The sequence below is a fragment of the Xenopus tropicalis genome, chromosome 8, assembly GCF_000004195.4.
Source record: "Xenopus tropicalis strain Nigerian chromosome 8, UCB_Xtro_10.0, whole genome shotgun sequence".
Lineage (NCBI taxonomy): Eukaryota > Metazoa > Chordata > Amphibia > Anura > Pipidae > Xenopus > Xenopus tropicalis.
In genome coordinates, this window is record NC_030684.2 from 66,547,107 (window position 1) to 66,571,304 (window position 24,198).

General features: G+C 39.5%; 1 protein-coding gene across 1 annotated transcript in view; it reads left to right on the forward strand.

The window, feature by feature from the left end:
- The first annotated feature begins 4,365 nt into the window (after positions 1-4,365).
- Positions 4,366-24,198, forward strand: part of pls3 (plastin 3) — a 56,813-nt gene continuing 36,980 nt past the window's right edge. Inside the window, 1 exon segment of the mRNA NM_001030528.1 lies at positions 4,366-4,440. The gene's annotated coding sequence lies outside the window, so the exon portion shown is untranslated.

The following is a 24,198-nucleotide window of genomic DNA, read 5'->3' on the forward strand; positions in this document are numbered from 1 at the left end:
TGGCTGGAGATGTTTTAGGAAGCATGAAAGTGCAAAGGAGGAGGGCAGGATAAAACATTTTGGGATAGGAAATAACAAACTACCAGGAATAAGCAAAGTTGTTTTCTTGCGATTCCACTTTTAGCCTTTTGTATTACCGTATATACTCGAGTATAAGCCGAGTTTTTCAGCACTAAAAATGTGCTAAAAAAGTAACCCTCGGCTAATACTCGAGTATATGGATTTGCAGATGTAACGCGCTCGTTGCGCGCACCCCCCGAGGTCTGACGTGTGTAATGCGACGTACCATAAAGGGACACGCACAAAACACTGCAGTTGCAAGAACAAGTACAGAACAACTATGGATATTATATAAAATGCTTTCTTGTACCAGGTGAGACACTGTGTATCTGTTAAGCTCTGTTATGTTCCTGTATGAAGCTATTGCTATCTCGGGGCATTTTGTGGGCATTTATGGGCACAGCACTCATAGTGGTTGCTAGTCAGCTTGGGGAATGTAAGACCTATACAAACCAGAGTCAGTAAGTGGTAGAATAACACGAGCTAGACAGCTTGAAGAATTTTATCAGTGGCTCCGAGACAGAAAGACTAGGTTGGCATGCTGAAGGGCTTGGAAGGAGTAAAAGTATATTCAGATGTCAGTAATGGTCTGTGAGTATCTATCAGTTAGTAAAGTCATGCTTCCAATGCAACGTGCCATAATGGGACGCGCACACAGCACTAATATGATGGGAGCGCACACAGCACACAGATACGATGGGACGAGCACAAAGCACTAATATGATGGGAGTGCACACAGCATATGAGTGAAGCACACGATTGATACGATGGGAGCGCACACAGCAGGATGGCAAGTACTTGATAATTAGTATGGCAGCTTCCTTAGCCTTCCCAAACTTGCTTTTGTCTGCTGCTGTAGCATTTTTCTTTCCCTAAAGTTATCATTACTTATTTATCTGTTATTTATTTGATTATTGAAACTTAGCAGTAGTGGCAGCATTTGCCACCCTAGGCTTATACTCGAGTCAATAAGTTTTTCCAGTTTTCTTAGGTAAAATTAGGTACCTCGGCTTATATTCGGATCAGCTTATACTCGAGTATATATGGTAATCATTATTTTTTTTTTTTTGTATTTCTTGAGCTAAACAGGGAAATTGAAGGTATTCCATGTTTGGTCCTAGTGAGGTAGATAATTAGATTACCAGTGCACAGACAGCTCCTTGGACTCCTGCTAATATAAGAGTCATGACAAATCGTAAAGGGGGTGTATACTGGTAATCATTATCTGCCTCACAAGGACCAAGCATGGAGTCAATGCTTCATCATTAAAACAAATGGCGAAAAGTATGTTAAGTATGTTATTCACTGAACTCATGTTCAACAAGGGGGTGTTCTGACCCTTCAAAACAAAAAGAAAAGTTGGTGCTACCATAAATTTGCCTCACAGTACTATTATGTATAAGTGGAAGTAGGTGGAAGTACCCTGTATATGACATTGTGGTGGTCTACTGGGACCATAAATGTGTTCTTAACTGAAGTTTCACATATATATTTTATTATTTAACTTTTATTTATATAGAGGCAAAATGTTACACAGGGATTTACAGAGAATGGAAGCAAACCATGCATCTCTTAATTTATAGACCTCTGCCAGTTTTATTACTTACATTTAAATGCAGTCACCTTCCTCTATAATATCATAATGCAAATTGTCAAGGTCACTAAACTACATGACAATGGTTACTGTATAGAGGTCCTAATAAGAATTCTTTGCATAGTTCATTTTTGTTTTGGACCATAGTGATTGCCTTAAACAAAGGATGCCTGAATGAATTGTGCCCACCACTGGTGCATGTATGGACTAATCTACCAACCCAAAGTAGTATGTGGATATACAGTATTTCCATTATGATCTGGTGACATTGTTGATGCAATGGTCATATCTGCCAAGGTTAGATCTGTGGGCTGCTTGGGTTTTCACCAGTGCTGTTTCCTGATAACCCAGTGGAAGCTTTGTCTTAGTAGCCTATAGCTTGGCCTCTCAAACAGGCTGATCTTCTGATGTAACCCAGTACCTAACTATACCAGTTCCAGTGTAAAAATTGTATGCAATTTACAACCTTATTTCTTGGATTTGGTATACAGTAAATATACAGTTAGTAGGCTTATTTACTTATAAATTGGCTCATTATGCCTATAAGATGTACCAATATAGACACAAATTAGTGTCTGTTTTGTTGAATAATGCACATTTCTTATAGTGAGGATGGCATTACATGTAGCCCACCAGTTCGAACAATTTTAATACCAGACTCAGCATCCAATTTGCTTGGGGTAAGTCTATTGCAGCTATGGCTGTAAGCCACTAATGGAATCATTTTGGCAATAGGAACAGTATGGAGACATTACAAAACAACAACATACTCATTAAATCTACAAAAAAACTATAAATGTGATAAGTAGCGAATATTTTCATTTAATTAAGTAGGAAGAATCACCAATAGGGTTAGGAAAAGGAATGCTGTTAAACTCAAAAGCAAATAGGTAAATACAGTTCTACTGAACACAAGCACAACAGTTTGGCCACATTCAGAACTAAAAGCAGATGTATGTTTTCCTAATGCTCTATTACGGCCTTTTTGTGTATGCATTACATGTTTTTATTTAAGAAGTCTATGTTCTTTTACAAGGTATGTTCAGGTCAATTTTCACATTCCATTGTTCAACCAGGTTTTAACCACATATTTTCAAATTTCAGCTATGTGTTTGCTAATCCAGAGTCCAATTATTTCAGTAGTAATGGCTTAGCAAGAACTTCCCTTGCCCCTGCCCTGTCCAAAGGCTATGAACCACCTTACCTCTCATGCATCTGTAACATGTACATTTCTAATTCCACTCAGGCTTTATAATCAATTTGCCCACTTAGAGAGGCTCCTTCTCAGCTATATAAACATGTTTCATTAGTTACCTTGGAAGATTCACCCTTTGCATTCTAAACATGCATTTACCAAAACTATAGTGTAGTGATGCCTACACAGGTAAGCTCCTTTGCCTCTTCTAGGGTATTTAGGGACAGTTCTTATATTATGAACATTTATATTCCTGATAGTTACTTAGGAAATGTGTCCATGCACTGTCAACATCTGTTTCTCCAATTAAGGCATTGTTCCTCCAAATGCATTAGGGATACTTTTTCCATAATTGCCCAGTCCGTTGGGGAGGGTGGCGGGGGGCCCAGCAGTCCGGTGGGGAGGGAGGCGGGGGGCCCAGCAGTCCGGTGGGGAGGGAGGCGGGGGGCCCAGCAGTCCGGTGGGGAGGGAGGCGGGGGGCCCACCAGTCCGGTGGGGAGGGTGCAGGGAGGCCAGCAGTCTGGCAGTAAAGGTGACGGGCAGGGGTGGCAGAGTAAAGGATATTTGTGTGGGTGGTCCGGGAGCAGGTTAATGGGCCCAGCAGGACTGGGGCCCACCGGGATTTTTCCCGGTATCCTGGTGGGCCAGTCCGACCCTGCACCTAGACATTATACCAGACTGGCTTAATCTATATTTAACTACTTCCAGAACAGTACCGCCGCTCCCTATACGCAGAGTACGCAGTCTGCGTAGGGCACCAACTCCCAGGGGGGCACCATCCCAAAAAAATCATTTTTATGCCGCCAGTTGAGGCGCCAATTGGGTGGTTGAACGGAGGGTGCAGGTTGGGAAGACACCCTGTCAGTACGGGGAATCTGGAGAGACTGTAGCTAACTGTAAATGGGGAGACACCAGAACTGACTATTTTGGCCCCTATAGTAGGTGTTTTTTTTTATTATTTTATTTTTACTTCTGTAATATTTGGGGGAGGGGGCACAAAAGTAAATTTCTGCTTAGGGCACCCATTTGGGAAGCAGCGGCCCTGTTCCAGAACCATTTTTATAAATCTACGCGTGTAACAGGTAATTAATATGGGTATGTGTGCAGACTATAATACATTTCCTGTACTTAAATGCAAATCAATGTATTACAGCAGCTCCCATCAGCCCACTCCTTTTTATGTCACATAAATCATTAAGTGCATCTCCTTCGCATCACTTGCATTCAGCAGAACTGTAATACTGTATGCATCATTATGACGGCAAAAAATCGTAGCATTATCTTTTTCCACCAAACCACCGCCCTCTGCTTCCAGATACTTTGGATCCTAACCATTCACAGGAAGCCCCGGTTCATATAGACAGCCGCAGTAGCCAATCGGAGGGCAAAGCGGCGTGGGGTGGGTCAGCAGAAGAGCCAATGGCCAATGGAGTAGAGGAAGGGTGGGGGCTGGCGTTGCTGTGACTCGCTGGGGCTGAGGTGCTGGTGTGTGTGGGATTGAGCTGGCATTGGGGGAGGAAGGTGCTGGAGGGAAGAGGGAGCCGGCTTCATTGGGGTACCGTGGACACGCTGCGAATTGAGGAAAGTTCCTGTAAGTGGCCTTGTTTATACTTGTGCTTTATTCTGTGCCAGAGTTTTCATCCCAGGGCAGCGCCGCTAAGCACCTCGCCGCAGGGAGCGGACATCCCTGCCCTAGCCTCTGACAAGGACTTGGCTCCAACTGGGCAATGGGCTTCCAATGGATCCGGAGCTTCCGCAGCTGATTCTCTTCTTTCCCCAGCACACGTGCTCAGTAGCAACTTTTTGTCTTTGTTTGAAATAGACAAATATTTTTTTAGAAAATTCATTTGTTAAGCATTTTTAAATTTTAGATGAGCAGCATTTCCGTCTCTAGGCTTCAAATTGCATGCTAAGGTGTGTATGATTATTATGCTAGACGTGTCAGAACTGCGCCTCTTCTCTCTGTTAAAGGACTACAGCTCCCAGTATTCCCTGACAAGCAAGGGGAGTGGGCAGTTAGTAGTTATGGCTCCTCACCAGCTCGCCTGCTGCTGCTTGCCCTCCCTGGGATAAAGTATCCCAAACAGTTATTAATGAAGGCGCTGTAATGTCACATGGGTGGGGACTTGCATTGTATTAACCCCTTCAGTAACTGATTAGCTGCACCTGTATGTCTCTGCTGAATAACCTTGCCTGTGCCAAGCTGCATTGTGCTTGTTATAGTGCATATATACCTGCTGGAATCACTTTTTTCTGTTGGGATCTTTCATTTTTAGTAAGTGATGCATGCCTTTGTCTCTGGCTCCTATCTGGAGTGCACATGAGTTTTGGGTTGCAGTTGCTGGTATTTAAAACTTTCCAGACTTGGCCTTGAGATGAGCTGTGGGTGATTTATGTTGTATGCCGTTCTGCTCTATGTCTGTCTGTGCCTCATGGGCAAGCAATGGCCATTGTTCTCTCAAAGCTTTGCCTTTACAGCTGGAATGTATTAGCAATAGGTAAGGGTTAATAGGCTCCCAGTTGCTTCGCACAGTAATTTAACACGTTTACAAATAATGCAGATTCAGCTAGTTTTGGGCCAAGTCTCCTCATTACACCCAGAACTTGTTTGTCATGGCTTAATTGTCTTCGAACTAGTTAAGTCCTATTAATGTTTCTTACACTGGTCGTATTCTTATTTTTATTTATTTTATTTTTATAAGCAAAAGAAGGAAAGCTCCTTCTGTTCTGTGCTGCATTCCATGTAAAGCTGATCTAAGTGAATACATACTGTACATTCAAGTAGCAGGAATTCTCACTTGGCAGGCTCCCATTACATCTTTATGCTTTCTTGCATGTCCCAACCCAAAATGATTATACTGGCAGCTCCTCGGATTACGATACTTAGAGAGCAGCTAGTAGTTTGACACTATTACCTTAGATGGTGATTTCCAGGCAAGAGGTGGCAGCAGAGCTAACAATCTGTGTTGCTTCTGCACAGGGAGATTAAGCAACATGCTTTAGGGCTGTTGCAGCCAAGCCACTTAACTGCTGAGCCGCACCTTGTCCCTTCTCAAATTGTGTTCTCTCGTTTTTGTTTATATATTTATATGTACTTAGTCCTTGAAGAGTACTTTTTTTTTTTAAAATAACTGCTACCCTGGTAACTATGCAAGCTAACCCTACAAAATATGCCTAACATATCTGGTAGGTTGGAAACATGAGCTTTCATCAGACACCTGAGATGATTTAGGAGTGAACTGTTTGTTCTTCTTTTTTTTTTTTTTTTTTTTTTTTTTTTTATTATGCCTCCATAAGCAAAATGTAATTTATTATTTTGGTGAATCATTAACTTTTTTATTTTGACATTACAAAATCCAAATTGGAGAGGAACAATTATGCCTTGCCACTCATATTTTGAGTTTCGAAATGCAAAATGGATATATAAATTAACATAAACTTAACTAAATTCAGAGTATCCGACTTGCTGGTTCGATATAAATGAATGATGATGACCTCTGGATCTTCTGTAATGTTTAGTCCAAGGTGTTCTATCTCTGTAATGTAAAGATAGTGAACGGGTACCTGTCCCCAGTTGTACAGTGAAACTCTTGTAATTTTGCTCATTACATGCAACCAATTACATGTGAACACTTTCTCCCATTTCAAAGTTCAAAGGCTTCCACTGACCGTTTAGTGGAAATATCAGAAACCTGTATATTACAGATTATGCCCATATATATATTTGTGTATATATATTATATGGACTTGCCTACCCTTTTGTTAACAAGCAGACTCTGGTTTCTGTGCAGAGGTATACTTTGGGCAGGTTTAATGATATGTTAAAGCCATTCAGTCAGCTGAAATGCAGAAGAGCTTGATGTTCATTTCACAGTAAGCCAAGGTTTAACATTCATCCTAGTTGTCTGATATGTGCTTTTTATTGATCTGACAGAGTACAACACACAAAGTACTTTTAAATTAGTCACCTAAAATATGGGGACATTTTAAAGCCTTATGAACTTTAATCATAACTATCATCTTTCAATGTTATGCTTGGCAGAATTTTTTTATTTTTTTTTTATTTTTTGGGACCCCCTAGTCTATGGATGTTTGAACCTGTGGGCCTCCTGTTGTTCTTAAACTACTATAGGTATGGGATCTCTTTATCTGGAAACCTGAATCTAGAAAGCTTTAAATTATGGGAAGACCATCTCCCGTAGACATCATTTTAATTATATAATTCTGATATTTAACCATTAATTTCTTTTTGTTATGTTATATTTGGGACCTGTTCCATACCTGTAAGTCAAGCAGCCCCCTAATACCATCTTTGACAATGTATTGCCTTGCTAAAGACACTGAGGATCAGAGCATAGCTGACAGGTATACCAGCTGATTCTTTGAAGAAGTCTACTTACCATATGTTGGTGTGTGCACAGGACAAAGTAATTTACATATCTTCTGTGTAAAGGTGGCCATACACGAGGCGATTTCGCTCGTTGTGCGATGAACGATTATATCGACAAACGATCGTATGGCGATCGAGTTCCCATACGATATGCCATCCACGGGCAACGATAATTCGGGAAAGATTTTGTCGCATCATTATCGTAAGATACCTACGATCGTACATCTACGTACGATCGATGTCGTTGCTGGCAATCGTGACATGCGCAGAGAACAATCGTTGAAAGACAAATGTCTGACACTCACACCAACTGGCAGATTTTATCGTTAAACGACAAAAATTTTTAAACCTGGCCGATCGATTTTGGGGACGATAATGTCGGCTCGTTTAGTGGGCCGACGATCGTTCGTACACCACCAACTATACGATAACTTAACGATAGCATCGGATCGTTCGGGAATCGGTCGTTTGTAAGTAAAAAATCGGTCCGTGTATGGCCACCTTAAGTGCTAACTTGTCTTTTTAATGTTATTGTATTGAAACCATTGAACTGTTTAAACAAGTCATAAATGCATACCACAAACCCTATGGGCAGTAGACCTTCTCAAACTATTGTGTCCTAGAAATGAGAACCTTGCTAAGTCACACTCCTTCGTTGCAAGGGACAATGTGTGATGTTTGGTAAATGTAGAGATCATTCTACAAACAGGTTGCATTACTGGAGCCGCACACAGAAGCACCCTAGGGCAGTTTGTGATTGCATTTGAGTAGATAGTATGGAACTGCCATGTTTCCCCCACTAGCTGCAGGGCACAGAGTCTGCCTTCTCATTCAGGATCAGATTGTCCTGAGTGAGTAGTCTGTTAGTGATTCATCAAATACAAATGGGGCAGTGTAATAAGGCACTAGGTCTAGTAACACATAGCAACCATCAAATGTTTAACTCTAGACAGGTGACCAGAAAATGTTTCCTGCTTGGTTAGGGGTTAATAGAACTTTTTCTAATATTTATCTTTAAATAATAAAGTGTGAAATCTGCTTTAGCCTAGGAAGCAAAATAAATCATGATCAACAAACAAAGTTGTTTATCATAAGTTCTTTTTCCTCATGAAAATTTATAACCACTGTTGAAATGAGGGATCAGTGAACTGTTCCGGTGCAAATGAAGGGATGCTTGGACCTGAAGGGATGAATTGGACCATTTGCCTATAATGTGGGACTAATCTGCATTCATTAGGAGGGAATACCAATTTAAATATAATTATGCATGTATTTGAAGTTTTGGTCTTTGCTAATTGCTCCGCTAACATACCCCTGAGCAACAAACAATCCCCAGCCCGTTCTGTGTTACATAATCCCAATGGAATGTGTTCAGTGGGTCTTGGGCTTCCTGTTTGCACTTCTGGAAGTCAAGAAAGAGACTGCCTGGGACTGAATGAAAGCAGATTTGCAAGGTGTTGACTAGTGAAATGTGTTGGTTTAAAGGAAAACAATATTGTTATTACAGTATTTCTTCTTTTGTGATAATGTTTTATTTTAGAAATGTTTGTTAGATCTTTTTCTTTAAATTCACATTCCATCAAATTTTTGGCTTATGATTTGCTATATGTTGTAATGGCAAGAAAATGAACAGTCATGCCCTTGTTATATTACCTTCTCTTACTGGCTAATGTAATTGATCAATCCTGGGCCAAAATAAGCCATAGGCATGAGAGGCAGGTGTCTGGATGGGGGGCAAGTAGAGGTGACCTGGGGTTGGGCTAGTCCAGTGGGGCCAGGGGGTTATACTTGCCTTGGGTGCAAGTACCTCTGATCCAGTCCCAGGCAAAATAACCAAAATAATAGGATCTTGCAGTGCATGCCCAAAGTTACAGAACTTTGGGCATGCACTGCAAGATCCTATTATTTTGGTAAGGTCACTCCTAGTCCAATGATCGGATCTTAAAAGGGGTGGTTCACCTTTAAATAAACATTAAGTATATTATAGAATGTCCTTGGCATTCTTAGCAAGTTTAAGTTTAAATTAGCAAATTTGAGTTATTTGCCTTTTTCTTCTGACTCTTTCCAGCAGGTGCCACAGACCCCAGCAGCCTCTGTGAGGCTACATTTATTGTTACTTTGTATTACTTATATTTCTGTTTAGGCCCTCCTCTATTCATATTCTCAACTCTTGTTCAAACAGCTGCCTGGTTGCTAGGGTATATTGAACCATAGCCTCCCAATAGCCGTTAAAATACCAAACTGGAGAGCTGCTAAACAAAACCCCAAATAACTGAAAAACCAAAAAAACAAAGCCCTATTGCAAATTGTCTTAAAATATTAATGTCTGCATACTTGAGGTTAATTTAAAGGTGAACTACCCCTTTAATGGGAGCCCAGGGAGACACATTGGGAGAGGACCAAATTAATTACTGTGATTATCCAATGTGATTTTCAAATTTAGCTGATAGATATCTGCCCAGTTTTTTTTTTTTTTTTATCAGTCAGGAGAGTGATCAGGAGAGCACCGTACATGGGCCAATAAACTGCTAACTACATATGGTGTATAGTCACACTTACTTCTACCTGGACATTGTATAGGTTTTCAGGCGTTCAGCGGATGGTTACCACTGCTTTCTTGCGTTATTGGTGGCTCTGAGTTTTAGCCCTTCTGGGGCACTATGCACAAGGAGTTTGTATGTTTTCTCTAAGCCTGAATGGGTTTCCTCTGGGAACGCCAGTTTTCTACCAGGCAAATTAATTGGTTGTGTGATTGTACGCTCCACTGGGACAGGAACTGATGAGAATAATAACAGTGTCTGGAAATTGCTGTGTAACATGTCTGCACTGTATAATTTAAGTAAAATAGTAATAAAAATAATTGTCAAGGTGACCACCTATAAGGTATTTGTCTCATTTAAGATATAGTGATGAAAATGTCATCCTGAATACTGCTAGATGTTTTAAGTATCTCCACTCTCTGGTCCCCCAAGTGTTGCATTTTTGGAATCCAGAAGTTTTTTCTTCTTTTCCTGAATGAATTCAAGTATGTGTTACCTTTATTGCTGCTCTCCTATCAGATTTCACTCGGGTGTCCAATTACTAACTTAGCTGCATTCCTGCAATTCCCAACCAGTCTCTGTTCTGCAGACATAAGGCAGTCGGCCTGTACTTTCTAGATTTCCTTCAGTGCTTGTAGCTGATTGAAGGAAAGATAATTAGCATGGTAACTACTAGATTTCACTTATTAGGACTTTTTCACAAAGCAAAATGTTACAGTTAAGGAATAAAATTCAGTTATGTTTGGCCAGTGCTGGTTTCTTTTCGTGTTTACCCTTTTATCCAGAAGTCCTTGGTTTTCTCATTTGTTTATCCTGTAAACCCAGGAGCTCAACCTGAAGTCCTTGCATATTCCTGAAGTGCGCTTTCTAGCAACCTCATCCTACATCTGGCTAGAACTATCAGATGTGCTTATTGTAGGTCCACAACTGCCCCAGTCCCTCAAGACAAGGAATGTCTGTTAATGGGCCCTTGATTACATGGTGACTTGTATATCTAAACCCAAACATTAATTTGTTTAAACTTATTTTGAGTGGTCCTCTGACCACATTTACATTTATTTTCTATTTTAAGTGGTTTCTGAGAGATTGGCTTTTTTAGACCGTATTATATTGTTAGGCAGGCTTGACTTAAAGGAGAAAGAAAGGTAAAAACTAAGTAAGCTTTATCAGAAAGTTCTATGTAAATACAGCCATAAGCACAGAAACGCTGCACTGACTCCTCTGTCAAAAGATTAGTTGTGTCTGTTTTCCTCTGCCACAGATAAGCAGCTTTCAGCTTTCTCCTCTCTGCTTCTCCCTCCTCACTCAAGAATGCTAAGAACTCACTCCCCCCTTAGGAATGTGGATCTGAGCCAATCAGCAGGAAGCTTCCTCATAGTCTTTACTAATTGAGCATGTTCAGTTGGTCTGCATGTCTGTGCGTTTTTTTCTTCCTGTCTCACCTCTTCAGAAGATCTGAAGCCAAATATGGGGAGATTTAAGGGCACTATTGAGACAACTGAAGGTATGCCTGCAGCTTGAGATTAACTCTTTACTAGCCTTTCCTTCTCCTTTTAAGGAAATGCAAAGGATTAATCACTGGAGGTGCCAAATGTTAGACTCCCCCCGTGATTGTAATCATTTACCTGAAATCCCTGGCCGGTGCACCTGTTAGCAGAAAAATGTACTGGCTCGGGGAATTACATGAGGAGCACAGAGGTGAGAAGAAAGAAGATTGCTGCAGATCAGCTTCTACAGAAGTACCCTGGGCCAGAGCAGTGTTCTTTTAACAGGAGCACCATCCTGGGGTGTCACGTAAGTGGTTACAATCACTGGGAGTGCCTTACTTTTGGCAGTGACCCTAAAGGTCCCCATACACTGGCCGATTCTAGCTGCCGATATCGGTCCCTTAGACCGATTCGGCAGCTAACCAGCCCGTGTATGGGCACTGCCGACGGGACTGCCCGACCGATATCTGGCCTGAAATTGACCAGATCTCGATAGGGCAGGTTTAAAAATCTAATTGGATCAGGGACCGCATCGGCTAGTTGATGTGGTCCCCGGACCGACTTTGCCTATGCCTGTCATTATAATTCGATCGTTTGGCCCCAGGGCCAAACGATCGAATTAGCCTGGATTCTCCCGATATTGCCCATCCATTGGTGGCATCGCCAAGTGAGCAGATCTTAAGGTGTATAAGCACCTTAACTATCTATAAACTACCTTTGCACTTTTTGTATTTAGGAAGTTGCTGTGTCCCATGTGAGCCTGCAATTGACAGTCCAAACATGCAGTTATCTCAAAGAAATTTGCAAAAGTAACTGTTACGTTTAGTTCTATAGTATCTTGTCACAGACCCAAGCCAAACAGTAGCTTGAATGTAAGAATGACAGGATTGGTGCTAAACAGAATGCTAAAATATGTATTTATAGCCTGTCCATAGCCAGGCCAATTATCCATAAACCACTAAATAAGGACCAGTTCTAATGTGCTAAGATTTGGTTATTACATTATATTAGACTACAGCACAATATTTAAAGGTGAACTTCTCAATGTCATATTAGGCGCAGATTGGGTTTGCTATTAAGCCAGGCTGCAATGCATTGTGAGTTGGGATTAGTAAATTTTCCTAGTCCCTAACAGTAAAATGCAGTTTCACAGTACACATGAATAGAATCAAATTTTTTTTTTTATTTGTTCGCATACCTGTGTAGAAGGAAAGGAATTATTGCCTTTTTTAGCATATCAGAAAGTAATTGTTGAATGGAAATCTTAAAGCATTAACTGTATTTTATTTTTACAGTTAGGGGTCCAGGCATGGATTTACTGCTGCACCATACTTAGCTGTTTTTTGTCTTATTTTACAAGCCTATGGGAAAATAGCTGTGATTTTGCCATTTCTAAATACAAAGATTTTCTAACTCCCCACAACCCTCCGGATGCAATTTATCATGTATTTGTAAGCACTACCTTATTAATAAAAATGTTCATATTTGTAAATATTTCTGACATTGGTTGTGTTTTTTTTTGACACACAAGTCTTCTTCCCCAGCATCCTTTGAGATACAATAAAGCAACTCTTTCTCATCAGAATGCAAATGGAACAGATCCTGTCTATTCAGCTTCAGTGCTTAGAAACAATGTTTTTTTTGTCTTTGAGTCAATGGTAGATTGAAGTGGCTTGCAACACACATCACATGAAGTTTCCTGTCACAGGGCTAGCCATTTGATGGCCTCGGAGCAGATACAGCCAATCAGTTTTGTTATATGACATCATTTTTGTAAGATCTGACCAAACATGTGGGCCCGGAGAACAGGGCAACGTTAACAATATTGTCCCTGTCTTAGTAGTTGCTGTCTTGTTTACTTCCCTCATGGTAGGCTTTTTATATCTATTGGGTGTGTGAATAATGTTACATTTTACTATATGTGTTCTAAGAATGGAATATCAGTAATGATGTCCCTCACAAAGCTTATGTGCTGTTATCTGTTGCATTCTGTGCAAATCCAGCTTTTATATGGCAAACAACCATTAGGTCTCGAATGCACAAATAGCTTCCAAACAACTCCTTTGCTAATTGTAATAATAATCCAGCAGATTATACAAAGTTTTTTTTTTTTTTCAATAGTCTTTTATAGCTTTTATAGTCTGGCAGATAGGGCTGCTGTACTCCTTTTAATGAAAGTGGCGCTTGTTTTTTCTTCCAGGGCAATAGTTTTGATAGAGCATTTCAATAATTCTGGGCATGATCTGCAAGCGTGTTGAGGTTTATTATAACAAAGGTATCACCAACAGTATGTATATACTGGAATGTGCTTTTACTTGAGTTTCCATAAGCGTATAATCTTAATGCTGTGAACAGATGTTTGCATGTATTGCTCCTAGCCACAATACACCAGTGTGTGTGTATGTGATTGTGCTCTCTTAGCAAATGTTTGAAACAGGTGGTTTATGAGCAAAGTAACCAGGACCTTGCCTTTTATTTATTAACTTTTATATTTGCTCCAAATAATTAGCACTGTAACTTTTATTGTATGAATTTGGTATAACACAGCAATAGAAATATGTAACTAAATTAATCCTTAAAGGGGTTGTTCACCTTTGAGTTAATTTTTAGCATGATGTACAGAATAGTATTCTAAGACAATTGGTATTTTTTTTATTATTTGAAGCTTTTTTAATTATTTAACTTTTTGTTCAGCAGCTTTTCCAGTTTGGCGTTCCAAATTATCTCGGCAATTATGGAGTAATTTGAATGATAGATGGATATATGTATAGGAGATGACATGAATATAAACATAAGTAAAAAATATAAATAAAATTGTAGTCACAGAGCAATAGGTTTTTGGCTGTTGGGGTTAGTGACCCCCATTTGAAAGCTGGAAAGAGTAAGAAGGAAAAGGCAAACATTTTTAAAACAATCAAAAACAAATAATGACGACCAATTGGAGAATTAGCCATTCTGTAACATACTGAAATTAATTTAAAGGTGAACAACCCCTTTAAATTACACTTGGTACCTCGTTTTTGGTGTTTTTTTTGTTAAACCAAGGGAACAGAAAACCTGCAGTTGCTGTGGGCCCTGATAGAGTCCTGCATAATTTAGTTTTCATATATGATTAGGTCATCTTTCCCAAGGGGAAGATTTTGTTTGTGAGACCCAACTGCTTTGATACTTGTTACCTAATCAGCCCTGGATAGTAGCATTTGGGAAAGGCCTGGGGTTAGCCTAAGCAGTGTAATGGATCATGGAACTATGCTACATGTAAAGGCCTAAATTAGTGTTTAGGTTTCCTGGGAGTTTCTCAGTTGTGTATGGGGGCACACTAGTAACTAGTAAGTAAGGATGTAGAATATATTAAAGGTGGGAAGCACATTTGCATATAGCCCTTTTAGATTGATTTTAGGAAGGCTAAGGGCCATGGTGCACATAAGGACACCTACATTTTACACACTGGACTGCAGGAACACTTTGTATGTGAAAACAAGGAAATCTGCACACCATTTGCGCTTATTTTCAGTAAACTTTATCTACAAAGGGCCTGTAGAAGGGAGTGAACAGGGTGTGCCTGGACAATAGTGGGGCAACCAAGAATGCGAAGCATGGCTGGGCACGCATCTCATGGCAGGCCAAATACTGTACAGAATGCCATACACAGGGATGGAAAAATCTGTGTCCTTTTAGTTTGTGCCAGTTGTTTACATATGTCCCCACAACCAGTATGATGATATTCTGCCAAGCTGCCCAAATAAATCTGGAAGAATCTGCATTACCCACCACTGAAGTTGCAGGACTTACAATCCTACAACAATATCTTTATAGTTGAACAAGTTTAGGGGGAGGGGTTTAATGACTTTTAGGGATGGGGAATGGTCCCTGCCAGTTATTGGGACACTGTCCTGATTTGCTAAGGAAGCACGTTCTATGTAAAATACTGCTTAGCACCTCTTTTTCATAAGGAGGAATTTTCCTCATTAAAGTACAGTTTAGAATGCGTACATGCAGTTCATAGATTTGTTTAAAATGATAAAAGTTTTTTTTTTTTTAATCTTTTTTAAATGTTAACAGAGGCTCCTGGTGTGTTTATACAAAGACACTTGTGTTTTTTTTGCGCCTATTCTACATTGCCTGATGAAGCAGGAAATGCCTGCGAAACGCGTTGCAATATTGTTGTGAATAAACTATTACTGAAAATTACCACTTTTGTTGGTGTCTGCCTGGAGGAGGTAAGTTCACTACTACCTCCTCTGAATTACCCAAAGTGTTTTTAGCTAATTTTATCCTTTTGGCGCCTCCGTTTTGTCTTATCACTATACCGAGTCCCCCCCGAGTGGAGGTTTGTTATCCCCATTTTTCTTCCTTCTACAGAGAGCGACTTCTTATTCCTGAGTGGGGTCAGGATAATCTCCCCACCTGCCTATACAGTGGTTGCCTATTGGTAACCCTGGCTTGTGAGTATTAATTTGTTTATTCTACCATTACTCCTTGTAAAAACATATTACACTATTGGGGCTCTTGGTGTTCCTTTTTGTCTTCAAGTTTAGGGGAGGGGTTTAATGACTTTTAGGGATGGGGAATGGTCCCTGCCAGTTCATAGATTTGTTTAAAATGATAAAAGTTGTTTTGTTTTTTTTTTTTTTTATCTTTTTTAAATGTTAACACTTGTACAAGCGCAAGTAACAAGTACTTGGGTTTTTTTCATAGCCTCCTTTCATATGAAATGTTATATGGATAAACTGGACTAAACTAATTACTATTTGCAGCAGATATAATATTGCAGGCTAGAATGACCATTTGATGCATTTGGACTCTGTGCATCAAACAGCCCCACATCCAGCCTATTGCATCAGCGATGGTAGGCAATTTGCTGTGTTCATGAAATCATCTGTGACTAACTATTTACACAATGCTATTGTCAATATTTCCTGAGAGCAGACACACACCTGCTATTAAGACGCTACCTCCTTGTCTACTTTCAATATAACAAACCTTAGTTTGTTGTCTGGTATGCATTAGTGTACCAAAAATAGTTTAAATATTTTCTGCACTTAAAGCAATATTGTATACTGACAGGAAATTTTTATTTTACTTTCAGTATTTTCTTGTAACTCTTGTAACGTGACATTTTTAATAATGAACACCATAAAAATGTGACTGTGGGTTACAGGTTTGTGCATAATACGGAAAGGGAGAGGAAGCTTTTAGGCAAATATTTCTGTGAAGCTAAATTCCCTGTTCTGCCAAACATAGCCAATTCACATAGAAACCAACAACAGGGAGAGGCAGAACTCTACTTATATTTGTTCCGGTTTGCTGACTTATATGGCAGGTAGGAACCCTCTTAGCATCTAAACATAGTGCTGTTTATAAAAAAGGTGTGTACATTTCTACATCAAATAGGGAAACTCCTTTTGAACTACTGGGAATGCCAGTAGTAGCTCACTCCTATTTGCTAGTAGATAATTATAATATGGGTTTGAAAAAAAATACCTTGCCAGGTGAAGCTTTGCTATTTTAATGACTGGCTTTAACTGGTCTCTTAAAGGACAAGGAAAGTCAAAATCTATTTAGCACACTGTATGGGGAGACTTAAGGCTGATGCCACACGTGGCATTTTTATGCTGCGTATTTTCTCCGCCTAAAAATGCTGCACAACCCACACAGCCCCTGACTATGGCGTTTTTCAGCCTAGTACTGGTGATGTGGCAAATCCCGTTTCCTATGGTGCTAATAGTGCGAAATAGTAAAAAACGCCGCATATTTCCGCTAGGTCTGGCAGCTGCTTTTGTGTATACATAGGAATAGGTTGCTGTGCAAATAACTGCGTATTTCGGCAAACGCTTGAAAAATCCGTGGTAAGGCGTTTTCTAGCGTATTTACGCATTGTGTGGTTTCCTTAGAGTCTTTTCAAGTTATTTCTATGGATGATGATATTGTGCGTTTTTAAGCCGCCGAGAGAATTAGAAAATACGCAGCGTAAAAACGCCACGTGTGGCATAAGCCTAAGGGCACTATTGAGACAACTGAAGGTATGCCTGCATCTTGAGATTAACTCTTTACTAGCCTTTCCTTTTGTTTTAAGTGGGCTGGATTCAATCAGTACGTGAGCCACACAACTATATGTACTTATGCCTAATTCTTTTGCTTTACAAACATGCCAGCTTATTATTAAATAATGTCTGCATTTGTAGGTAGGAAGGACTGAGCAGTGCAAATTCAACTATAGGAAGGATAAATGAGTTCAGTTTGATGTGCTACTGACATTAATAAGCCCTCATGTTTATGTACTATCCCAAGCTGAAATGCACATAGTAAGTCTCTGTTTCGGTAATAATGAGATCTACCAATGCAACTGCCAGATTTTCTAGGTGAAATACTTTTACTGAAAGCATGAGACTTCACACCTTGTCTTCAGACACACACCCTATGCCAGGGGTGCCCAGAATTTGTCACCCTGTGATCTACTCTTGCCACCTGGCCTCCATCATGAGATCTACCACATTTAAAATTGTGCAACGTCTATCATTTGGCGCAAGAAAAATCGATGTTTAAGAAATACACATAGCAATATATAAGTGCAGTGCCAAATTCACATTTAATGCCCACATAACAATATTCAGTTGCCAACTTCAAATTTAATGTGAAAGGATTGTAGTAGTTTTTACTTCCCTTCTTCATGGCCCACTTTGTCTGCACACAGAAACAAATATAAAGTAGGAGCAAATATATACAGCGGCCTGGTGGGGGTAATCTTCTATTCTGGGATGAAACTACAAAGACGGATGGCTTGAGCAGCCGCACTCAAAAGCTCCAGTATGCTGGGGGGGAAAAATGAAGTGGCGGGATGTCATCCCACTGCACTCCACCTTGAGGTCTACCAGAAACTTTAAAGTGAGCTACTGGTAGACCGCGATCTACCTATTGGGCAACCCTGCCTTTAGAGGTTATGTTACAATGCTGACAGCTTTGTTTAGTAACACGCAGCCACCAACAGCACTTAACTCTTTGTAACTGTTCTGAACTAAAATTATACCATATTTGCCCATGAAACTATATATACAACCCCTATTGCCCACAGAAAAGGCCTTTTAGCACTTTGTATTATCTTAAAACTGTACAAAACAAAACTGTCATACCGTATTTTAAAATACTTAACTTTTCAGACCACCTCTGACTCCCTGAAGCTATTTAAACCACTGCCTCTTTCCTAGGGTTAGGGCAATGTCACACTAGACTTCCCCTTTAATATTTCAAATTGATATATCTGCTAAGTTCTAATAAAAATATTTCCCCTTAGCACCTGTTAACTATTTGTTGAGTCCCTAAGCTCAGTAGCATTCATATGGCCAGAACAGTGTTTGTAATGAACTTTAGACTTTGTGTTTGCACTAGTGTAGACTACAGTGGCTGTGTGGAGGTCACCTGGCAAAGATTTCTTTGTGTTGCTAAGGGTCACCTTTATCAGGGATTATACTTTTTTCTTTTTTTTTTCTTTTTTTAAGAATCTTGTTTGCAGTGTGAACATAACCATTACTTCGCTAGAGGGCCAGCACCAACTACGCCCTCTCCTCTGTGACATAGGCTTTCATAAAAATATTGCACCTGTGCACGCAATGGAAAATGCATGCAATGAATGCCGTGGGATGTGTGTTAGCTGAGGTGTGTGGTTTTTTTTGTCAATTTTTATAATAACTCTTAACATGTTCCTTAGGCTTATAAGAACTGCTGTAACTAAACTGCTGTTTAACTAAAAACAAGAAAATGGGTCAATTTTAAGTTCTACAGATACCTTACCTAAAAGGGTTTGTAGACCTGAAAGAAAAGTCCATCTAGAGTGAAATATGAGCAATTTTTTAATATACTGAAAGAATAATAATAAAAAAAGTGTTTTTTTATTATTATTTTAACCAATGTGCAGTGAAAATAAGTTTTTTTTTTTTTCTTTAAAAAAAAAAAAAAAAACAGATAAAAATCTCTTACAAATTTAGTGATGTTAAAGTTATTTGTAATTGTTATTACTGTTGAAAGCAGTGTGTTTGTTCCTTGCTAATCTTTGCACTAATGGTTTTGATTTTGTAACAGAATAGCAGAAGCAATGGATTGATGGTGCAGTGCCGGGCACTTTTTGTTCATTGGTTCTCTTTCCTTATTTTGCATTGGGGGGTTTATGGGGATGCCGTGCACAGATTATTACTTTCTTTGAGTTTTGCTAGCACTCATAAATGCATTGAGTTCCAAACTACTTTGTTTGAGTCATCATTATATCAATGGTTTAATCTGCATTGTTGCTGACATGCAGTTTCCTTCCATTAATTAATGTAAGAAAACAATGCAACAAAACAGATGTGAGCGTGTTTCCTTTAACCCTTTTAGTACTGCCCTCTATAGAATTTTCCCTGTCAGAAGTGCTGTAGTGCTGTTCCAAAGGTTCAGTGTTTTGGGTTTTTCTCTTTGATCTGTGCCTGTTAGAAGTAAGCAAAAGGAAAATTATACCCCCAAACAATGTAGGTCTCTCTAAATATATATTGCATAAAGAAGTTCATATGTAAAAACCTGCTTCATCTTAATAAACCAATTTCATAAAAATATACTTTTTTAGTAGTATGTACTATTGGGTAATCCTAAATAGAAAATTGCCATTTTAAGAATTAAGGGCCGCCTCCTGGGATCATAGGATTCACAGTGCACACAAACAAGCCAAGGCACACATACATGCTAGGCCCCATCAGCCATTTAATGGTGAGAGTTCTGCCTTTTGCGTCCACACTTTTTCTCACAGTTAAGGGCTGTGGCACACACTGAGATACAGTCGCCCGCGACAAATAGTTTTCCTTTAATAGGAAGTGAAGGAAATTTGTTCAGAAGGGATTGGTGGTATTTGGGGCATGTGACCAGAGCAAGCTGTTGTGGACATGTGAGATGCTTGAGTAATCTGCAGCAGGTTTTTCTTCAGGATCCCAGGTTAAAACATTTTAGAAACCCCCAAGCTGTTTTCATATATTTGGTCTGAAATATGTATAGTAGCTCTATAAACAGGAGGAAACCTATAGGAAGCATATTAAACTTACTAAAGGGTATTTATAAGAAACAGCCCATATAACACCAGATTTGCCCATGTGGCCTAATTCATATTGCAGGTTATTAAGATGTTCCTGTTAAATTTGCCTTGTTTGTAAAATTTCTGGTTCACTCATCTTTGTGCACAACAGAAAAGCTATTTTCATTGTGGGATTTTATCAGTTGCACAAGATATGTGTATAATGGGCCTTTTCACTTGAATGTATCCTTAACAAGAACGCACCCTTCATTTCTTAAACTATTTTTAATGATCTCTGGGGCTCAGGGAAAGGATCCTGATAACTGTGTTGAGCAAATGTTCACATATTGTTAGTTGGCTATTTGTTATAAGCCATGTTTTAGGTCCAGATAGTATTAGCATGTTTACAAAATAGTAGGAATGCACCAAATCCACTATTTTATAATTGGCCGAACCCTGAATTGTTTGTGAAAGATTCGCTGAATACCAAACCGAATCTGAATCACAATTTGCATATGCAAATTAAACGAATGAGTAGAAAAAGTTTTCAACTTCTGTGTTTATGTGACAAAAAGCCATGATTTTAAGGATTTGGTTCGACCAAAACCATGGATTCAGCCGAATCCTGCTGAAAAAGGCAGAATCCTGGATTCGGAGCATCCCTTGCATGGAGTCCTTGAGCAGACTACTTTGGTCCAAGTCATTAGCTTATTTGACAGCTTGAAAAATCCTGTCAGAGCAATGAATGAATTGGCTCATTAATTCATTTCTTGCTCCGATACGCCTGTATCCCCATCATTGATAGTTTGGCCCTTGGGCCGAACAATTGGAACCATTCGATATCAACTTCAAGGTGGGCATATCCGGAAAAGATTTACTTGTGATAATAACTTGGAGGGCCCTTTTGTCAGAAATCTCAATACTCTCTCTAATGATAAACCTGGCTAAAGTTAACCATTATTGGGATGTTATGGGCGTATTTAAGGGGTCTGGGTTTAAATTATGGTTAAAAAAAAAAAAAAAATACAAAATTTTGTTAAACATTTTATATTATTTATATATCTACTTTGTGTTGGTTTTATTTATCTCTCTTTTAAATGCTTGTAAATATAGTGTCAACCGCAAGGTAAGCTCATAAACATTATCTGGTTACAAGCCTTTGGGGCTGCATAAGGTTCCAATAAGGACTGGTCAAGAGCTTTTGTATATAAATTAGCACTTTCTTTTGAAGTTAAACGAGTGCTCATTTTTTGGGAAAACTGTGTATGGGTATCATAATGCATTATCAAAAGGATTTGCTATTCATTCTGTTCACAAGCCAGCAAGGTGTCCTTTGAATAGACTTCAAAGCTGCATACAGTAATGACATGAGGCCTTTGAACAAACCCGTAGAGCAGGTACAATGATTGGGATGTGGGGAAAGACATTAGTTGTTGTTGTTGTCTTTATAAATACATTTATATTGGGAGGCTTTTCACTACACGAGGTATTAATGTACACCTTATAGCTCGCCATACACATGGATATCAGCCAGTTTGTCAGTCGGGCAAATTTGAAAATTTCCTCTTCTTAAGCTCCATGTCGGTCACTGCATGGTTTATTGGTCAGATGAGGAACCCGGCCCCTTATTTTCATGCCACTGACATAAACCATGAATTAACCTCTTCTCATGGCAGTCGTTGGCCTGTGCCCTTCAGAACAATTAGTATGGCAGCTTCATTCAACAATAGTATTTATGAGTCTTTTATTTTAAAGAAGAAACCTCTGGTAAGGGTTACTAAATCTGAAGCTAACCTTAAGCCTCTTGTGGTTCTGTGAATATCCCACTTTTCAGCAAGAAGCAAGAATGAGATCAACTGGCCAACGACAGCTGCTTTTGGTAGGTCAGGCTACTCTGCTGGCCAAGGGTCATGAATTCAGATAGTTAGGAACAGTGAACTGCTGATGTTGTTGTTAATGTGTGTTGATAGCAGGATGTACCAACTCATAGCATTGCTCACCTGCAAGAAAAAAATGTGCATACAGAAAAACAGATATTACCTTAATGTTTGACCATGTATTGGCATTAGTCCTCTGCTGGACTTGGCTGGAACCTTCACTCCACAAGGTAGGACATAATAGTGTATTTTGAAAAATGTGCTTTAAGCTGACTACTGTGAGGGCCTGCACTGGGTTCCTAATCCTGTTGCGGATTCCATGGTGCCAGGGCCTGGTGCACTTGCATCTGAAACGTTTACTCGGAATGCACAAGCGTGTACCCTGCATGGGTGCTGGCACCAATAGTGCTTGTTTGGTGACTTTATGAAACGAGCAGATAAGGCAGTGTATGACCAGCATTAGACCCCAATAGCAGTGCACTACCCTTTGTGTTTGCTTTTAATTTAGTCAAAGTAAAATGTGATTTTAGGGATGCGTGATTGTGGTTAATAAGAAGAGGAAACAAGATGGCTGAAGGGAAGACTGGGGGCAAGTTTGGGCTGCTGTTTTGGTTTTCTATAAAGCAGGGACAGGGAGCTGTCATTGTTATCATGGGGTGATGTTTTCACTTCTTTCAAAATTGTGTGGTGATAACTCATTAGAAGTAGACACTATACTAGTCATTTTCAAGGATTTCTGCATCTGATGCTTTATTAAGACAGTGGCTAAAGTGGGTAGATTTATTACAGGTGTTATTTGGATGAAATACAAAAGAACAATATCTAGATCTTCTGGTGAGGGAATCATGTGAAGTGACAATAGTATAGCGAGAATAGTCTAAAAATGTTAAATCTTCCACTTAAAAAGATGCTTATGTATGTATTTGATTTCTTCCAATTAAAGGTTTTCAGTCCAAGTCAGTCTTTGAGGGTGTTTATGATGTAGGAAATTAGGTAGCCAAGGAAATTCTATAAAAAGCCTTTTTCCCTTTCTGTTAAAACACATTCGCAGTTCACCTGCCTTAACATGAATGATTGCTATAAAGTTTGACCCAAGTTATGTATTTGATCTGCATTCCATAGAGGTTACTTAGAAATTCCAGCAAGAATCTGGCATCGGTTTCTCAAATCTGAATCCCACATGTGTTACAATAACAAAGACACATCACCTTTATCTGGCTTGGCTATTGTGCACTGACAGGTTTAGTCTGACACTTTTTTGTAAAAAATTCTGCATTCCTTGACATTTTATTTAAAGGCTAGATGCACACGGCTGCATTTTGTGCAGATTTTTTCTCCAGAAGTATGCATTTTTTGCAGAGTTTACTTACTTTGAAAAGTTACTTGGAAGGAAGGGTGAAGACACATGGAACAATAAGTCGCAGCGATCGACTTTTTAAAAAGTTGGGGCAACTAATTGCTCCATGGTTACCATGTAGGTCACTGCGACTAATGGTGTGTGCTTTGCAGTGGTAAATGAGAAGAGGAAACAGGATGGCCGAAGGGAAGACTGGGGGGCAAGTTTGGGCTGCAGTCGGGCTGAGGACTGTTGTAAAACTGTGGTTTGCCCTATTTTGAGCAAGAAAGCTTTTGAAAATTTTTATTTAATGTTTTTTTTGGTTTTCTATAGAACAGAACTGTTAAGGGAGCTGTTCATTGTCATGGGGTGATGTTTTCACTTCTTTCAAAAATAAAAGTGTATTGCAGTTGCATATCAAACATAATTTGATAGTTCCTGCCATTATCTTCTATTTATAATACTGCCCACATTACAGTGATGCTGACATCAATGACAAGCCCAGAGATGCTCACTGGGAACATACGTGACTCACAAGCAATAAATGTGGAAAGACACGCAGCATTAAGTAATAGGGGATGAGTGTGGAGCCTTAGCAAATCTCCACGTATTGCCATGAGCAAGTGTACATGAAAAGTCCATTGTGTTGGGGTGTTGTTATTTATCTTCGGGTACTGTCTCATCCCAG